General features: G+C 40.2%; 1 pseudogene; it reads left to right on the top strand.

Moving 5' to 3' along the window:
* Positions 1-339: 339 nt before the first annotated feature.
* The window catches only part of LOC129048480 (NADH-ubiquinone oxidoreductase chain 5-like), an 83983-nt pseudogene continuing 70612 nt past the window's right edge, over positions 340-13710 (top strand).

The raw sequence follows: 13710 nt of genomic DNA, 5'->3' as shown, positions 1-13710 counted from the left end.
TGGGCTTTGTGGTATTATTTAACAGGCCACATTTACAGCCATTACAGTTTTTGAATTGTTATTGGTACTACCCAATGTTCAAAATGGCAAAGGAAAGTACATGTGAAATAGAGCTTCTCAATCTGAAAATCATAGTTCCATTATTTTAAATATTTTTCTCTTTTATGGACCTAATATTCTAAAGGAAGAAGGGAGGTAAATGCTATACAGTAAATAAATAGGTAAATGTTAAATACAACTTTGAATACTCTTCAATGAATGGAAAAGGGGAAATTTTAGTATGGAATAAGAGGGATTTGGCTAAAGGGAGAGATGCTGAGACCCCTGGAACAGTCAGCCATGGCACTACCTGGGGTGGCTGCTTTAGGTGCAGAGACCTTCAGGGAGAACAGCCAGTTGGAAGGACAGACCTGCTGGGGTGGCCTGGTGTGGATACCAAGGGGGCGAGTGCTGCCGTCAAGTCAGAGAGGCGGCACATCTGGTAGAGCTTGTGAACCATGGTAACGAGTTTCAGTGCATATAATTCAAAGAGCAGAGAGATGAACTTAGTTGCTTTGGAGACAGCAGTGTTTACGAGCCTGCTGAATAAAGAGGCTACCACAGAAGAGGTATATTATCCCTGGTATTAGGATTAAAGATAATTTGTATTATTTCCATTGTATTGTATTCTGTATTTTATAAAGATTCTTATAATAATACGTTACGTTTTAGTAAAAAAAAAAAAAAATCCTGAAAAACGAGGCCACATACATAAAAAATAGGAGGGAATAGCTAATGTTGTAGAAAGAAAACTAGATGACAATGATATCCAGGAAAAGAGAGAATTTTAGTATGAAAAAAGCCGGTTCACTGTGTGAAATACCATGAGAAGTCAAATAAAATAAACATATAACATTGTCCATTGGCCTTGAAAATGTGTTAGGAGTGGCTTGCACCTACAGTATTAGCCTGCTTAGGGCTGCCATAACAAAATACTGCAGACTAGGTGCCTTAAACAACAGAAATGTATTTTCTTACAGCTCTGGAAGTTGAAATTCTGAGGTCAGGATAGGGTTGGTTTCTCCTGAAGCCCCTCCCCTTGGCTTGCAGACAGCCATCTTCCTGCTGGGGACTCACAGGACATTTTCTCTGTGCTGGTGTATTCATAGTATCTGTATGTCTGCATCTCCTCTTCTTATAAGGACATTAGTCAGATTGAATTAGGGTCCACCCTAACAGCCTCATTTTAACTTAATTTCCTCCTTCCAGACCCAATCTCCATAAACAGTCACACTCTGAGATACTGGGGCTTAGGACTTCAGCATATGAATTTCGTGGGAGCACAATTCAGTCCATAACAGCATATAATTGATTCCAGTTATTCACATATTCTGTACTGATGAATTTGCCTACTTGCTAAACTTTATTTGTAACCCCAAAACTGGGACTACAGGTGCCTGCCACCGTGCCTGGCTAATCTTTTGTATTTTTAGTAGAGACGGGGTTTCACTGTGTTAGCCTGGATGGTCTTGACCTCCTGACCTCGTGATCCACCGCCTTGGCCTCCCAAAGTGCTGGGAATACAGGCAAGAGCTGCTGCATCCAGCCGAATATACTAAATATTATATATTAAAAAATGTTCTTCAACCTAAAATTCCTCCTTCTTTCCTTCTGAAAAAAAAAACCATTTTAATAGACTCCTAAATGTATTGTCAGCCCTAGGCACACTGCCTCATAAGTTCCCCTATAGGATCAGGGCAGTTAATTCAGAAAATTCCTGCTCAATGTTCTCAATTTTCTCAGTGACATAGGATGCAAAATCTACTGCAGAGAATGAGATGAATTATAGACCAAAAATAGTTTTATTGAGTTGAAATTTAGAAATGCAAAAAAGGAGCTTGCCAAAATTCAACTAAGAACTCCCAATGTAAGATTTTCAGTCACCATGACTATATGATATTTCTTGAGCAGTACAGCACCCTTGGTGCAGGAGCAGAAGGAAGAATGCTAAACTCATATCGGGTTATATTTTGTAAGAAATATTGGACAGAAAAATTCAGAATGTCAGGTCAATCAGGAGAAAGTGAGTAAGTAATGGATCCTAAGGGCTAGGTTAGCAAGGACGGAGCAAAGACAGAGTGAGCCTGACAGTTTGGACAGACGGGGTGGTTGTCTGGGAACTCTATGTACTTTCTCTGTGTTGGGTCTTAGCAGGTTTTGGAGCAAATGCATAGTGGCTTTTGAGGAATAAGAAAGTGAATGAGCTGTAGGCAGGGCAACATGTTGAGAATGAAAGTTGGAGATATCAGTGGTGGAGAAATTACAGGTTGCAGTGAAGTCCATCGAATGGATTGTTACACTGGAGTGCTAGAAGTCATTCATATGGATGTGTTTAAGGGTTACAGACAGGGGAGTTGGACAGAAATTGCCCTGGGAGTGACACCATGGCTGGAGAGAACCTTCCTTGAGCCAGGAGCCAAAAGAATTGATGCATAAAAGGAGGAATGCCAGGAAGCAAGGAGATGACAAGAATATTACGTTATGCCAGACAGAAACTCCAAATAATTGCTTAATTTGTTCTTGTTATTTCTTTGTGTTTTGTCCAAGCTTCCTGGTAAACCACTGAGCAGTAGTAAATGTAAGCAAGAAAACTGACATCCTTGCATCTAATTCTTGGGCTTCTATTGTTTGGAAAGTAGAATAGTAAGTAACCTACATGGGAAGGGGCCGCAGGAAAGAATGTGCTTCCTTGGAACAGTGAGATTTCAGCCAGGACTAGGAAAGAGATGGAAGATGTAAGGAAAAGTGAGAGCGAGTACAGCAATGTGATTAGAGCGGGAAGGGCAGGCAGGCAAAGGTTTGGTCTGAAGGTTTACAGAGGAAGAATGAGGTTGGGGGAAAATACTATGGCAAAGTTAGAGCAGGAAAGTGGAGGAGAATGTACTCCTGGAGTTTACTTTTTCACTGGTTGTTAAGGATAAGAGTGATGAAAAGTGTTGGATACGTGAGCTCTGACAGAAAGCTGTGGCAGGAAGATCCTTCTCTGCCTACAGAGACAGATCTACTATGTGGTGTCAGGTCAGCAGTTTTAGCAACTGTAAGCAATTTATCTTTCTCAGGCTTATTCATTCCTAGGTCAAAATATAAAAGGACCAGAACTCACTAGATCCCCAAGGTAGCACAGAAAAACATTAAGAGCACTCACCCAGATGTTAATAGTATTCTCCAGTGCTATTATTTTGCTCTTTCCATTGGACATTTTATGAGTTAATTATTTTTTAATGAGTCCGTCTGAGGACTTCACTACCGTTTAACATTTTTTCTATTGGAAAATTGATTAGAAGTTCAAAACATCTAATTTTATAAATGGGCTTTCAGAAACAAACTCACAAGCTGGGGACATACTGTAGTGCCAAGATTTGTGATATTGGTTGGATAAAAAAAGAACTACACTACCCCAGAAAAGGCAATTTTGGAGTGTGTTACTGAGGATTACTCAATAGATTATATCCTTATTTCTTTGATGTCAGAAACTCCCTATGGAGTCATTATTTCTTGGATGATTTGTGAATAATTGAATGTATGATTTTAAGCAGTCATTACTTTGCTTAGCATGAGGTGTTTCAGTGATTATCCTAGTGTTAGTGGAGAGTTTATCCTTTAAAATTTCTCCCCTCCTGATTTTCTCCAAATAGCTTCTTTTTATCAGTCATTATGTACCTTGCAACACACATAAGTCATTTACTTTTACTTATACAGATGGGATATAGAAAGATTACATGACCATCTATCCATCTGTGCAGTTTTACGGTAACAGAAAATCCCCTGAAGTCAATAAATGTTTCCTCTCTAGTTCATAGCAGTGCCTGAAATTCCATCATCAGAGATACCTTGCTTTATGTTCATTGCTGCCAAAATCACTTAAAACTAGCTTATCTGGTATTAAATTATTCTGATAAATAACTGAGAATAGTACTTTTCAAGGGAGGGCACAAGGATCACAGCAGTGAAATCATCCAGGGCAGCAGATTTCAGGCGCTACTTCTCCCCATAATTCTTTTTTTTTTTTTTAGATGGAGTCTCTCACACTGTCTCCCAGGCTGGAGTACAGTGGCAGTGATCTCGGCTCACTGCAAGCTCCGCTTCCCGGGTTCACGCCATTCTCCTGCCTCAGCCTCCTGAGTAGCTGGGACTACAGGTGCCCTCCACCATGCCCGGCTAATTTTTTGTATTTTTAGTAGAGATGGGGTTTCACCGTGTTAGCCAGGATGGTCTCGATCTCCTGACCTCGTGATCTGCCTGCCTCAGCCTCCCAAAGTGTTGGGATTACAGGTGTGAGTCATTGCGCCCGGCCTCTCCCCATAATTCTTACATATGCTTCAGTGAATCCACAAATGTTAGGCATAAAGTTCTATTTTGGTGAGATGTTTTAAGGAAAGATTAGAGACTCAGAACTTCTTGATCTTAATTCTGCTACAAATTTCCTGTGTTCCTTTAAGGAAATATGGCAAACCATTCCGGCAAATTCACAACTTTGGTGTAAAGGGTAATTGTTTTTATAAATTTCACTCTGACCCCAGGGAATAAGGCCTGATATGAGTCCTGTGTGTTAAAGAAAACAAAGTGAATGTTCTTTTCTTATCTGTTCAGCGATTTGCTGAGTCCCATATCCTCACCCATCTTCTTTCTTCCCTCATGTTGACGTCACTACAAGTCATAGAGAGCAACCAGGGATGGTGGGAGACATTCCCATTGGATCCTCAGTCGCCACTAACTAAAGCTTCTCTAGTCAAAGGTGGGTGTGATATGGCTAATACTCAATGAACTCCAATGCCTCCTAATGTTTCCTGAATTGAGACGCAATATTTAAAGGCCATATGATTCTTCTGTGTATGCACAGACCTGTGTGTGTGTGTGTGTGTGTGTTTCTGGGGATGGGGGTGAGGGTTTGGAGGATAAAGTGTGCTTTAAAATAAAAGAAATGGTACAAGCCAAGAAACAGAAAAGAGCAGGTTTTGTTAAAGACTCAAGATGACTGGTTTTATGCTAGGAGGTTGTGGCAAGACATGAAGTGCTGCTATAGCTCATCTGCTAGCTCCCCTGGGTGGCTCACCTGGATGGCATGGGGCAGAATTTGGTCCCACAGCCCTTGCAGCTGTGACATAATCTTCTGCTTCATCTTTTCCAAGTTTCAGGCCAAGTGCATGTTTAGCTTCTCCCCCAGGACATCCCCATTAGATGGTGCACCAGGAAACAGGCTCTATGTGGGGAAGAACATAATTTCCAGAGCGTACACTCTCCCATTATGGCCTATTTCGAGCTATTTATGACCAGTTTTAACAATTAGGTGGCAATATTCCTGAATATTTAACAGCGTGCTCTCTTGAGCTAGTGTGAGCCAGATGCCACCCACTGACAGAAACAATCAACTCTTAATTGTTTTATAGAGAATTGTGGGTAGACAGTGGAAATGAGTCTTGTGCACATTAAGGAAAAATGAGATTTTATGGCTGACTAGTATGCCTGGTATATATGTAGATGTATGTCTGCAGATATGGATATCAAATTTTCTTGATCCAATATCATCCGTTCATGGACACTAAAGGTGATTTCATGACTTTGCTATTGTGAATAGTGCTGTGAGAAACCCATGAGTGCAGGTATCTTTTTGTTCTAATCATTTATTTTCTTTTGGGTGGACACCCAATAGTGGGATTGCTGGATCAAATGGTAGTTCTATATTTTGCTCTTTGAGAAATCTCCCACACTGTTCTCCATGGAGGTTGTATAAATTTACATTCCCACCAGCAGTGTATAAGTGTTCCCTTTTCTCCACATCCTCTCCAACATCTGTTGTTGTTGTTGTTGTTGTTTTAACTTTTTCATAATAGCCATTCTGACTAGTGTAAGATGGTATCTCATTGTGATTTTAATTTGCATTTCTCTGATGATTCATGATGTTGAGCATTATTTCATGTTTGTTGGCTGCTTGAAATTTTAATTTTTAAGTAATGTTCTAAGTTATTGTTGAATCTATAACAAAAATTATTAGAAGACCCTTCTACAGCCAGGCATGGTGGCTCACTCCTGTAATCCCAGCACTTTGGGAGGCCGAGGTTGGTGAATCACCTGAGGTCAGGAGTTCCAGACCAGCCTGGCCAACATGGTGAAACCCCATTTCTACTAAAAGTACAAAAATTAGCCAGGCGTGGTGGTACGTGCCTGTAATCCCAGCTACTTGGGAGGCTGAGGCAGTAGAATCGCTTGAACCTGGGAGGCAGAGGTTGCAGTGAGCCGAGATTGTGCCATTGCACTCTAGCCTGGGTGACAAGAGTGAAACTCTGCCCCCACCCACCCCCGCAAAAAAAAAGAAAGAAAGAAAAATTAGCCAGGTGTGGTGGTACAAGTCTGTAATCCCAGCTACTTGGGAGGCTGAGGCAAGAGAATCGCTTGAACCCAGGAGGTGGAGGTTGCAGTGGGCCAAGATCGCACCACCACTGCACTAAAGCCTGGGCAACAAGAGGGAAACTCCGTCAAAAAAAAAAAAAACAAAAACAAACAAACGAAAAAAAACCCTTCTACAAGGGTACAACCGTTGCTTTCAAAACCTATACACTTCACTGCTCTTAGAGGGTTATTGCATGATCAGGTAACTGGATATAAGCCTTTCTTCAAAGTACTAAAAGATGAAGGTGAGAACATTTAACTGATGTATTTCACACATTGGCTAAAAAGTTAGCACTTAACAACTTTCCTATCTCTGTTTCTTTTTATTTCACCTTTATCATTTTATCAGATGCCTACTAGCTGGCTATTTGTATTTAAAGGTTGTCTCTGTTTATGTCAGGTTTTCCTCAATTAAATTGTAAGTTTCTTCAGGATAAGATCCAGGTGTTGGGTTTTATCTCCATTCCTCATGGAGCTTAGCACAACACCTCATCCTTGGAAAACGTGGACCCTATGAAAAGCAGATGTTGAATTCCCTGAGGTTGAAAAGCCCCCGTCAAGTCCACAAGCCTGCCTTCCCCAACTATTCACAGAAATATTAAAAATTACTCTACTTTTATAATAGAGAATATCAGGTAAAAACATGGTGAGCATAGAATGGGGTTTGTCATCATGCAGAAGAGTCTGCAAAGTCAGTGAATTTATAGGTTACAAGGGGGCCAGGAGGAAGCAGGGAGAAAGGGACAGAGCAAAGGAAGGTGATACCAGGATGATGCCAAGCAAATAAGGCTTTGATACATCCATGAACCCTTGACTTAGGAGGAAGGAGGAGAGTGTGGGCTGAAACTGAAAGCTGATACAAAGCTGGAGGGACAATGTGGAGGAAAGACAAAGGAGCTGAGAGAATGGAGAAGACAGAGGAATTGAGGAGGTTAGCCAGTAAATTCACAAATGACCAGACAGCAGAATGGACCTGATCATCCCTTTTTTTTTTTTTTTTTTTTTGTACGGAGTCTCACTCTTGTTGCCAAGGCTGGAGTGCACAATGGCGTTATCTCAGCTCACTGCAACCTCCATCTCCTGGGTTCAAGTGATTCTCCTGCCCCAGCCTCCCGAGTAGTCAGGATTACAGGTGCGTGCCACCACGCCCAGCTAATTTTTGTATTTTTAGTAGAGACAGGTTTCACCATGTTGGTCAGGCTGGTCTTGAACTCCTGACCTCATGATCCACCCGTCTTGGCCTCCCAAAGTGCTGGGGTTACAGGCGTGAGCCACCGCGCCTGGCCTACTCATTCTTTTAGAAGTAGACATGGTCCAGTTAGAAATACACTTACAGGTGGCCAGGTGCGGTGGCTCACGCCTGTAATCCCAGCACTTTGGGAAGCTGAGGCAGGTGGATCATGAGGTCAGGAGGTCAAGACCAGTCTGACCAATATGGTGAAAACCCGAGTCTACTAAAAATACAAAAATTAGCTGGGCCTGGTGGCGCGCATCTGTAGTCCCAGCTACTTGGGCGGCTGAGGCAGGAGAATCACTTGAACCCAGGAGATGGAGGTTGCAGTGAGCCGAGGTTGTGCCACTGCACTCCAGCCTAGCCGACAGAGCGAGGCTCCATCTCAAAAATAAAAGAAAAAAAAAAGAAATATACTTACAATCTATACTAATAATGATGAAGATTCATATCATAGAATTCTAGAATCCTATGGATAAGAGGGACTTTAAACATAGAACCCACCATAGTTCACAGATGAAAAGATAGAGTATACAGAAGTTGCTTCAATTCCATTTCATCAAAATACGCTCATCGCTTAGTAGATTATAAAAATAATATTATACATGGAAGGGAAAAAGTATCAAAAGGGCCAGATCTTTCCTCAGAGCCTATCATCTCATGAGTATTATAAGTGTGCCAATCAAGGCAAATATAGTAGGCGCTTCAGTTGTGGTGCAAACAAATTGTCAGGAATCACAGAATAGAAAAACACCACTTTGGACTCAAGGGGCCCAGAAAATCCACAGAAGAGAGATCTGAGCTAGGTTCAAATGCAAGAGTATTTTATGCAGGATGAGTTGGAAGGGATACTCTCTCTACCTCTCAGCAGATTTCACAGAATAATCAAATTTTGCCACTCAAGAATTTTCTCAGGTCTTGTTGCTTAACGGCTCATATTTATCTATTAGGGTGCCACTAGGATTGGCCTTCATAAGTTTATTCTGACAGAGCAATAGGAGAAAATGTCTATATTGAAGGCACAGCAAGGATGGGGTAGACTGACACATCCAGCAAAGATTGACTCATGGGTACTGAAGGGCATGAGGACAAAGAATGAGGTTGGCATAGATGCTTAGATAAATGAAGAAGCAGATATATAAGGGGCAAGGTGATGGGTTTAATTTGCCCATACGGAATTTATGTATTAAGATATATCTCAGGCCAGTAGTCCCAGAAATTTGGGAGGCCAAGGCAGGTGGATCACCTGAGGTCAGGAGTTCAAGACCAGCTTGGCCAACATGGTGAAGCCCCATCTCTATTAAAAATACAAAAAAATTAGCTGGGTGTGGTGGCGGGCACCTGTAATCCCAGCTACTTGGGAGGCTGAGGCAGGAGAACCCCTTGAACCTGGGAGACCGAGGTTGCAGTGAGCTGAGATTGTGCCATTGCAGTCCAGCCTGGGCAACAAGAGCTAAACTTCATCTCAAAACAAATAAAAATAAAAAAGATATATCTCCTTGTCAATGACTACTATATACGTGTTGTTTCAATTCTTCTTTTGTTTCTCAGTGATCCAAACAACTTTTAGTCAACATTTGGTTTGCATTCCTGCAGGAATAACTTGATTTCAGAATATCTTCAACCTGAACACTTTTCTTTATATGTTGCACCAACAAATTAGCCAAAAATCTTAAAAATCCTAAAACAAATCTCTATCAAGTTTCTAAGAAAAAAAAAGTTATTTTTCTGTTACTTTTCTTCATTATCTTAAAGAGAAAAAGGACACATGATTATAGTAGAATCATGACTTCAAGCTTAACAAGTTTCTAAACACATTGACTGAATTTAGAGGATTTTTGGTTTTCTGTAAATGGAAAACACTTCCAAATAACGCTCCTGCCTCAATTGGGAGTGTGAGAGACATTCTACATGGCTTTTAATCCTTCTTGGAATCTGCCAAAAAAAAAAAAAAATCAACTAAATTCCTCACTTTCATAGTATTTTGGTAATACAATGCTATAAAAAAAGTAATAGCCAGCATTCTATTACAAGCTGTCTCCTAGTTCACTTTAGTGTCTAAGTAAACAAAAGTCTTGTCAAAAGATCATTTTTAACTCAATGCTATTGCAGTGCAGAATGAACTTGCAGCAGACATAGCTAATATAGGATTCAAAGGAGATACAAGATTTCCCCTTAGAAGGCTTTGTATTTCCCAACAGAAGCAGCTTGGGACTAGAAGTCAACTGTAACCTAATAAGTTTGCCAAATATAAACACACAGAATAGGAGGGGGGTGATGTATTGCTGAAAATACAACTTAATGTGTTAAAAATGTAGATTGATATCAAACCTGAAAATAAAACTTTGAGTCTTTATACTTACTTCCTCTCAATTTAAAATATTTTATTGATGATTTAAAAATCACAGAAAGCGAAACTTTTGTAGTAATAACTATTGAAATCCACCTTATATTTCATTTCTTGAAACTGATCTCATTTGATAACTGAAGCACTTTATAGTCCAGATTCTCCTGCCTGTTATTTTTCCTTTTGTCTTTCTTTCTCTGGATTTTTCTCTCAAGCTTCCAATTTATAAACTATAAGTATTTCCTAAAGATTTAGAACCCAACTGTCTGCTCCTACCTCATTCCTTTTCATATTCTTACTATTAAATACAGATGAGTAGTTTTTAACTTCATGACTCATTTCCGTTTATTTGACACATAAACCTGTATCTGCAATTCATATTTCCTTTCTACCAGTCACTCACTAATCTTTTTGCCGTCCGGATGGTCCATCACCATTCTAAACTCCACATGCCTCGGCATCATGACTTAATCCCATTTCTTAGCAGAGACAAGTACTTCTCACATTTTTTTTTTTTTTTTCTGAGACAGACTCTTGCTCTGTTGCCCAGGTTGGAGCACAGTGGCACAATCTCGACTCCCTGTAACCTCCCCATCACAGATTCAAGCAATTCTCCTGCCTCAGCCTCCCAAGTAGCTGGGACTACAGGCACCAGCCACCATGCCTGGCTAATTTTTGTATTTTTAGTAGAGATAGAGTTTCACCATATTGGTCAGGCTGGTCAAGACCTCAGGTAATCCACCTGCTCCAGCCTCCCAAAGTGCTGGGATTACAGGCATGAGCTACCACGCCCAGCCACTTCTCACATTTTATATCACCAAAAGGAAAAAGATTTCACCAGTGTTCTGTCCTAATTACTTCCATTGCTTGGAATAGCCCAGCCCTTTGCATGGACTTTCATCATGAATATTTTACTCCTCTAAACTACCTTGAATAGTTCTGCTAAATCATCTTCTTAAAATACTGGTTTCACGATAGCACCACTAAATTAAAAACTTTTAAAAGACTCTTCAGTAGCTAGCCTATAGAACTGATCAGCTATCAGCAGCCACAGCTTGATCTGTGTCCTTTAAGGTTGTATCATACAGTCTTGTCAAAGGCCAGCACCCCACCTCCCAGGCAGACAGCGGTCCCCTGCTATTTCCATCCACATAAACTCTACCAGTTTTTCAGAAAGCCCTGTTTTTCTGTAGTATCTTTTCTAATATCACCAATCCTTCTGTGCATTTGCAGTAGAGTTGGCTGACTTGTTACTTACACCTAGGAACACTGGTTGTACTTAGTTTCTAATGTGCCTCTCTTGGCTTTTCAATTTAAGTATATATATTGCACATGCAGGAATTGTGAAGAAATATTGTGTGTACCCCATAATGCAACCAGTGTCATGCACACAGTGGGTATGTAACAAATATCTACTCAATACATTTAATTGAAATCAACGCACATTTTCAAAGTTTCTATTATAGTCTACTTACATGCACATAAAGAAAAATAATTCCAAGCCCCTACACTTAAGGTTTTATACTCCATGGAAAAACAACTTCATGGAGAAAAATATGAAAGAAAAAGTTGGTCATAGTTCTGTAGATTTTTGGTTATCTGAAATCCACTTGGAGTATGCAAATTTCTCTCTGTAATGATTAGAAAATTATATAAGTTAAATTGATTATCTGTAGTAGATAGATCATTGGCCTTCTCGTATTGCACTCGCAATTTCAATACATTCCAACGGTGAGCACCTGTGACTCTCTGCCTGAAGGGTTTCTTTCTTTCTCTTTTTTTTTTGAGACTGAGTCTCACTCTGTTGACCATGGCTGGAGTGTGGTGGTGCGATCTCAGCTCATTGCAACCTCCCCCTTCCGAGTTCAACTGATTCTCCTGCCTCAGCCTCCTGAGTAGCTGGGACTGCAGGCACGCACCACCACACCTGGCGAGATTTTGTATTTTTGGTAGAGACAGGGTTTCACCATCTTGGCCAGGCTGGTCTCAAACTCCTGACCTCAGGTGATCCACCCTCCTTGGCCTCCCAAAGTGCTGGGATTACAGGCATGAGCCACTGTGCCCAGCCTGCTTAGGTCCCCCAGAACCTATTAGGGCAGGAGTGTGCACTCCAGAAAGGTCAGGAAGTTAACTTTCCAGGAAGTCAATCTCGACCAATGAGCATCAGGAGTCAGTGTTTAAATATCCCCCAGTTTTGGCTCCCTGGGAGGAACAACTGTTCTACTTTTCTTAAAGATCCCAGCAGGATATAATCCCAGTTGTCCTCAGTACTAGCCCCTTCCAAATCCTTCCTTCTTCTCTCATCTACTTTCTCACTCTGTTTCCAGTTCAGGGGGTCACTTCCCATGGAACCCATGAGCATCCAAAAACTCATCTTAGGTTGTTCTTCTGGGGAAACCCCACCAGAGACACTGTGTACATCACAGAGTGGGGCCAATTTAATAGAGCAGGCAGTCAGAGATGGTATTCCATAGGAGTGCCTTCATGTTTTCTGAACCTGGCCCTTATCCAAAAACTACAGTATTTATTTTTCTTCTGAGGGTATATTGAAATGTACAAGAACTTGGTCTCTGTGGTCAGAATAGCATTTGCTGAAATCCTGGTTCTACCTTGTACCTTAGGTAACTTTGTTAAACTCCTTTAAGATCAAGTATCCTCATAGGTAGAAGAGGAATAATGATGATCTCTACCATACAGGGTTGCAATGAGGATTAAATAAAAATATGCATATGAATAATTTAGCATGGTGCTGGGCACAGGAACAATAAATGTTAATTGCTAGTTTTATCAAAGAATTTAAAGCATCCTGAAGCACCTTTCATCTTGAAAGCACAGAATGCTTCAGAATGCAGTGATTTTTATACTAAGAAATTCAACTTCAGACTGATGCCTTAGAACATAAATTGTTGGAAGCCCATATATACTCAGAGCAATATATTCTTCAAAAGCTTGTCTGTGACCGATTATTTGAAGGTGATGGTTGAATCTGATGGCAGCAGAGTGCTGGGGGCTGAATGTGGGTTCCACAAATATAATCCTGAGCAATTTCTGAAAGGCCTACAATGAATCATTGTTAAGATTCCCAATTTAATAAAATAATTCTGTGAGTGTATTGCACAGAATAAATATTTAGACAATTAATCAATCATTGGCACTTTGAGATTCAAATACTTTATATTACAATTGAGGTTACAAAATATGTTTAAGGAAATATTAGAGACTGTTTACTTCAGATAAATATTTTCCACAGAGATATAAATTGGCTGGAGATTTTTCATGGAAAAACAGATTCCATTTATTTTTCTCTTAGTGATATGAACTTTTGTTCCTTTTTCTGTTATTATTTCTGGGTGGGTACAGAGCTCATGAGTTATGTGAGAAGCTATTGGAATATCACAGAAGAAACTGTTGGAAAATATTTTAGTCTAAAAGTTGTTGTAACAACATTCCTAAACAAGAAAGATTTTAGTATAATCGAGAGATTTTTCTTTTGTTTTCATTAGATAGCTTAATGAAATACTTCATTGGTTTCATGTAAATCAGAGATGCCAAGGTCTCTCCCACATCTTCTATGTAATCTTCCTTCCAACACTGAATATTTCATCAAGTTTTCCTTCAATTTTTTGTTCATGCTATCAAAACACCTCCTTTCTCCTTTAACTTCATTCTATAATTCAGATTGTGCCACAAATATTATTGCTTTCAA

The sequence above is a fragment of the Pongo abelii genome, chromosome 8 (genome assembly GCF_028885655.2).
Source record: "Pongo abelii isolate AG06213 chromosome 8, NHGRI_mPonAbe1-v2.0_pri, whole genome shotgun sequence".
NCBI classification, from domain to species: domain Eukaryota; kingdom Metazoa; phylum Chordata; class Mammalia; order Primates; family Hominidae; genus Pongo; species Pongo abelii.
Note: the sequence above shows the minus strand (reverse complement) of the source record. Positions and strands in the feature narration are given on the sequence as shown.